The sequence below is a fragment of the Sinocyclocheilus anshuiensis genome, unplaced genomic scaffold, assembly GCF_001515605.1.
Source record: "Sinocyclocheilus anshuiensis isolate Anshui unplaced genomic scaffold, SAMN03320099.WGS_v1.1 scaffold539, whole genome shotgun sequence".
Classification (NCBI taxonomy): domain Eukaryota; kingdom Metazoa; phylum Chordata; class Actinopteri; order Cypriniformes; family Cyprinidae; genus Sinocyclocheilus; species Sinocyclocheilus anshuiensis.
In genome coordinates, this window is record NW_015549612.1 from 657,132 (window position 1) to 663,405 (window position 6,274).

A 6,274-nucleotide genomic window follows, 5' to 3' on the forward strand; every position below is an offset into this window, starting at 1 on the left:
TGAAATCATGCTGTAGAGTTGGAGTGGCAGGGAAGACAAGAAGCTCAGTCTTTGCCAGGTTGAGCTGTAGGTGAGGGTCTTTCATCCATGCTGAGATGTCCGCCTGGCAGCCTGAGATCCGTGCAGCTACCATTGGATCATCTGGTTGAAATGAGAGATAGAGCTGTGTGTCATAGGCATAGCAATGGAAGGAGAAGCCATGTGCCTGTATGATGGGATCCAGTAATGTAGTGTATATGAAGAAGAGGAGGGGGTCCAAGAACTGATCCCTGAGGTACCCCAGTGACCAGTTGATGTGCTTTGGATACCTCCCCTCCCCCAGGCCACCCTGAAAGACCTACCAGTGAGATTGGATTCAAACTTTCGCGAATTCAACTGAGCAGGAAAACCCACCCCCCACCCAGAATGTGATTGGCCTTGTTCTGGCCATGATTGGGCTAGTTTTTAGTAGCAATTGGGCTGGTTTTGTCACGCAGACCTGGCAACCCTGATTAGTAGGTTGCAAGTTGTTAGTTTATTTTGTTTTGTTTTATTTTGTTTTTACTAAGTGAATGAAATATAAATTAAATGAGAATGGGAAATACAACTTCACATATTTGAAATATAGCTTTTTGCTATTTTTCATTATAGTTGTTCTTTGCCTCAGTGTACTGACTGAGTTATAGCCCTGGTCTCTCTTGTTTGGTATCTAGCAGTGTGGTTGTATATTTGCATTCATTCCTTCGCACAGCTTGCCACGTAGTAGATTTTTTTCCCCCTGTGTCTCACTCCTTTCTTTTATTAATTTGATCAGCTGCTCTTGCCAGCTCCCTTGTTACTTCCTGTACCCATGAGCCCCCCCTTCATCTGTGAGTCACCCGTTCCCAATGGAGACTACTGGCAACCCTGGAGCGTAGAGAAAAGAGAGAGCGAGAAGGACAGGAAGTAAACAGCAAGCTGTATGACAGAGGGAACAACAGGGTTTTTGTGTGCACAGCTTAAAGAGGGCTATCACTGGAGGAGAGCAACACACAGTGGACAAGTGCAGGAAAAATGAACACTGTAGAACAAGGGCCCTGGAGATAGAGAGAGGCAGTAATGAAGAGAGCAACAGGGGGATAGGAAGAGACGAATCTCCTCCTCAGTTCCTAAAGAGTGTGTGATCTCTGAGAGAGCAGTCAGAAGTGTGTGTGAGAGTGTGTGTCTGTGTGAGAGAGGGGGCAGTATTAGAAGATCTTTGAAGTAGAGGGGTGTTTGAAGCCTCTGCTAGCTATCAGCTGTGTTATATAGCATTCACAAGGAAAATAATCCTTGGAGCGCACTATGTAGGGGAGGCTGGACATGTTTTTATACTTTCCTTCATTACTTGCAGACTACTACACGTCTACATGGTATATTTTGGTATAAGACGTGTCAGAAGTAGGCTAACAGAGTAACAGTACCTTGAATATACAGTATTTAGTAAGTCTGTTTAGGTCACTTGGGGCAATTTTAACATAATCCCACTATATCTTAAATTATAACACCCCTCAGAGGACCTCAGATGATGCCAACCATCAAACAACATACAAAACTACCAAACTTTGCTATAAGTTTAATCGCAACATATAATCATTGCTGTTAATAGTGTTCACCATCTGTTTGATTACGTCATTAACTAACTGCTTGAATTTTACTGTACATTTCTGCCATATGGACATCAACTTGACATAGTCACCACTGATAAGCTACTACTAAATATAATGTAGAAACTTTAAAATAGAAACTTATATTTTCTGTAAATCTGCTTTGCGACGATTTGTATCATGAAAAGCGCCATACAACTAAACTTGAATTGAATTGAATCTCAAAGGAATAATATTATTGCTTTAATATTATAATATTACTGTAGTTTTTCATGATGCTAATTTTATCTCTTTTAAATGTATATCCAATCAACAACAGATGGATAGATCCAAGTCCTTCCCCTACATTTTTTGTCTTATTCGATAATCAGATTCACTCGTCTATACATCACAATGGAAGAAAAGATGTTGCTACTTACTCTACATTGCCACTTTACATATACATTGCTTCATTATAATTATTTGATTAGTTTATTAGTCCAATATTTGTATAAAGTATACTGTGCCTTACAATATATTGACCAACTGATGATTCCAGAACACCTGTTCATTTCATTCTGTAATGTTTATTAATGTTAAATTGATATAGTTCACCCAAACATTAATGTGTCATTATTTACTCACTCTCAGGTTGTTACAAACTTGTATGAATTTATTTCTTCTGCTAAACACAAAAGAAGATATTTTGAAGAATGTGAATAACCAAACTGATTTCAAGAATACAGTCATAATATTTTAAGAATACTCTGATAGACCCCATTATGAAAAAAATCACAAAATTTCAAGAATAAAGTCGTGACATTGCATTAAATGTAATGTAAAATGAACAAGGGATAATTCACCAATGAAAATTCTGTCATTAATTACTCACCCTCATGTCGTTCCAAACCTGTAAGTCCTTCGTTCATCTTTGGAACACAAATTAAAATATTTTTGATGAAATTCTTTCTGCTTTCTGACCCTGCCTATGCAATGGAATTGGAATGAAATGACAAAGTTCAAGATTTGAGAATACATTTTGTGCACAAAGAAAACAAAAGTAATGACTTTATTCAACAAATTTTTCTCTTCCGTGTCAGTCTTTGATGTGCGTTCATGAGAGTACCACAACATATGCATGTGGTAATAATATTTTGAAGATTATGAGAATGTTCTCAAAAATGTAGATTTTTCTTTTGTTTTGCCATAGCATGAAAACACAATAATAATTACACTATTTTATTTTAGTCTATGTAATTTTAAATATAATTTTTGTAACTTTAAAGTCATCAAATCTTTTTAGATCAGAGGGAAGAAATCTGAACACCCTAAAAAATACCATACATTGGTTAAAATGTTTGAAAAGGTATGAGAGAGGAAATTCTGAATAAATGTGACTGAAGAATTGTCATTGCTACAATGTCGAAAGAGGAGAGTGGAAGAGAGAGAGAGAGTGTGTGAGCATGATTATGATAAATGTGAGTAAAATAAGACATGATTGATGTTAATAGAGGGGTTTCTACAGAGCGGTGGATGGGGACTGAAGGTTCTCATATTTATATTAAGCTTTATGATTCAAGAAGAATTAATATAAATCTGGGCTCCTGGAAAGGTGCTCCATCTTACTGCAGCCTCTTTCTCTCTCTTAGCAGAACTGCCCGATAAAAAAGATTTGCCAGATGCCCTTAAACAAACAACACACACAAATGCAAATAAAGTCATGCAAGTTTCATAAACTGCACAGGTTCATTGTTTGCTTCCATTTTTAATATTTTGCTGTCACAACTGATGGCTGCACTTTCATTTACAGTTTTGGAAATAATTTCTTGTGAAATTAATCAGCTTGTTCATAAAAAGCTGGGAAGTTCATGCAGAGTTCCTTTCCTAGTTTAATGTCACCTTATTGCGGCTTTAGAACAATAAGGTTTTAGTAAGTTCAGTTCATTAATGTTCAGTGTCTCACACATGTGAATTTTCCATACAGGTTCCAAGGCAATTGTAGAGGTGTTTGTGATGCTTGAGACGTTTATAGACGTTTATTAAGATGTTTATAATCAGCTAAACCTTACATTAGACATGGTGGGAGTCTGTTATTCATGAATCTGGGCTGGTTTCTGGGTCAGTACCCATGTAGGCAAGACATGAGTCCAAACGATTTCAACCTAGGCTCATTGGAAAAAACATACTTTTACTACAGTACATCTTTGCAAAACTCCAAAAATGTACTGTAACAATTCCCTGCAGCTTCCATCTGCAGTAACACTAGAACCAGTAAAACACAAATTATGGTCACAAGGGCAGATTATTGATTGATAAAGAATTAGTATTGTGCAAGGAACCATGTTATGATGTCATGTTATGCGTCACAACCAGCTTCATATTTGTGGCTTTTCTGATGTAGTAAACTTGCTTGTTAGCTCACCTGGAATAGCGTCACACTTGTGATGTGGAGCACTCTGGTATGAGTCCTGTGAAACGAGAGTCAAAAATAAAAGTGTAAGTGACGTAGCAGTGAGCTCAAAGGCTTGTCGAAGCAAGCTAAAATAGAATTGTTGCTTCAGCAAATGCCTTTTTACCTCACGTTTCCTTATATTAACATTATCAGTTAGTTATCAGTTATCACTAAACATTTTTAGTTTATTTAGTTTAGGTGGTATGCTATTTTCAAACAGAATCATTAACCTTTTAGCTGCACTCACTGGACATTTAATTTCCGAACTGCCATGAGTCGTGCAACAACCAACCTAATAAAAAGTTGCCATCACGTTCATCTGTTTTGGACAAAACTGATTGTACTTTTAGCGCCACTCACTGGACATTTCACTTTGGAAGTTTTGCGTAATGTGCAATCAGCAAGGTAATATTGAACATTTGAATAGACTGATTCAAACCCGTAACATCTGCAGCATAAAACGCTACTTTTGGAGCATTATGGCAGAAACATTTAAGTATATTAACAAACTTAAAATCAGTCAGAATGAATTGAATTGCGACCATCTTTTCTTTTCTTCTCTTCTCTAAAGTGACGCATATATCCAAGTGAAACAGCTTGAAACAGAAAACAGATGTAGGAAGAGACTATAATTTTGTTCATTGAGAATTGATTGAATCGTTGAATCGTTTGTTTTGTTACTGCAATCTAATGGGACAGACATGTTCCTTGATGTGATAGATTACTGTCCCGCCCTCAAGCCGGTGCACGTCATAGAAAATAGATAGAAGCGGGAAGGGAATTTAATGTTTTTAAATTAAAGATTACAAAGGCACATGAGTTAAAAAAAAAATAATGTGCACAGATAAATAATTTATTATATAAAAAATATGAATTGTAAATATTGATTTTCTGGTGACTTTAATTCCACTCCCACATGACCAAACGGTTTGAAAACTGCTGCTTTGGAGGCACAAATCAACAGAATCTTTCCAACATAACATTAAATGCTAACATCTTGTTGAAAAACACTTTCAACATGTACTGTCCCTATTCAGATTCTTGGAAAGCATGCTGTGAACTAGAAGTTTCATGTTCATTTTCAGTGAAGACCAACAACGAGTATTCATGTAGTCCTAACACAAACAGATTAAGTAAACCAGCGTGGATTGTACAAAACGAAATTAGAATATTCAATATTTTTGTTAAATTAAATCATTCTAATTAAGAAATTGAACAAGCAGTAAAAAGGAGGTTTACACTCCAAAAATGATGATAAATTATATTTATTATAGTGCAAGATGTGGAGAATTCACTCAGATTTATGCCACTTAAAAATAATTCATGATTGACGTCATTATGTTGTGCAAGTTCCTCAGATGCCTCACATTTCTCCCAGTTGAAGATCTCTCACTGTCTGCCTTTAATGGAATCCTCTTCTGCATGAGTGCAGTTACTTGAGGTCTCACTCAGTCTGGTGTTTTAAAATGCTCCTCTGGGGCTCAGAGATCCTTCTACTACTTTCATCTTCACGTCTCTGTGTCCTGGCTGTGTTTAACAGGTTTCACAGAGGAAATTCACCTTTTTCAACACATGTGTTTACACAGAGTGAGTACATGTGCTGTTACGGTGTGTATTTCAGACATATACAAACAGTTAATTGGTTAATTAGTGTTTCTCTGTTTGTTTATCAACCTGGTTGATTGTGTCCTAAATGACCAGCACATTTAAATGTGCATAATTCTATAGAGACAAAGACCAGAGCCACACAGAAAGCCCTGTAAGACAGGTTAGGAGTTTAGTGTATGATGATGACATAATTTTTTTTTTCATTTATAAATGTATGTTATAAATATCCATATGCATTTATATAATTTGTGATTTACACCCAATTTAAATTTAGCTTTATAACATAAATAACAGCAGACTCTTAGTCATTAAACTTCAAAGTGTGTAGTCCAAGAAGGTGCTGTTGGATGATTAGAACGTAGCCTTACCTCATCCTTGTTATTTGGAAGTCCGATTTCCACTAACTTAATCAATTCACTATGCTAAAAACGCATTAAGTTTCTGCGTATGGCCTGAAGCTGACTGTTGAAGGAAGATGAAGCAGTCAAAGGTAAGACAGAGCTTTATGTGATGGCGAGAGAGCTGTAAATCTAGCAGTGTTAGTATGCGTCTTACCTCTGTCAAGCACAGAATTTACTGACATCCATTCTGCTTGTTTGAAACTAAATTCACTGAGCTATATATATATATA

General features: G+C 36.4%; 1 long non-coding RNA gene across 1 annotated transcript in view; it reads left to right on the forward strand.

Moving 5' to 3' along the window:
* The window catches only part of LOC107659238 (uncharacterized), a 20,281-nt gene that overhangs the window by 9,740 nt on the left and 4,267 nt on the right, over window positions 1–6,274 (forward strand). The window lies entirely within an intron of this gene.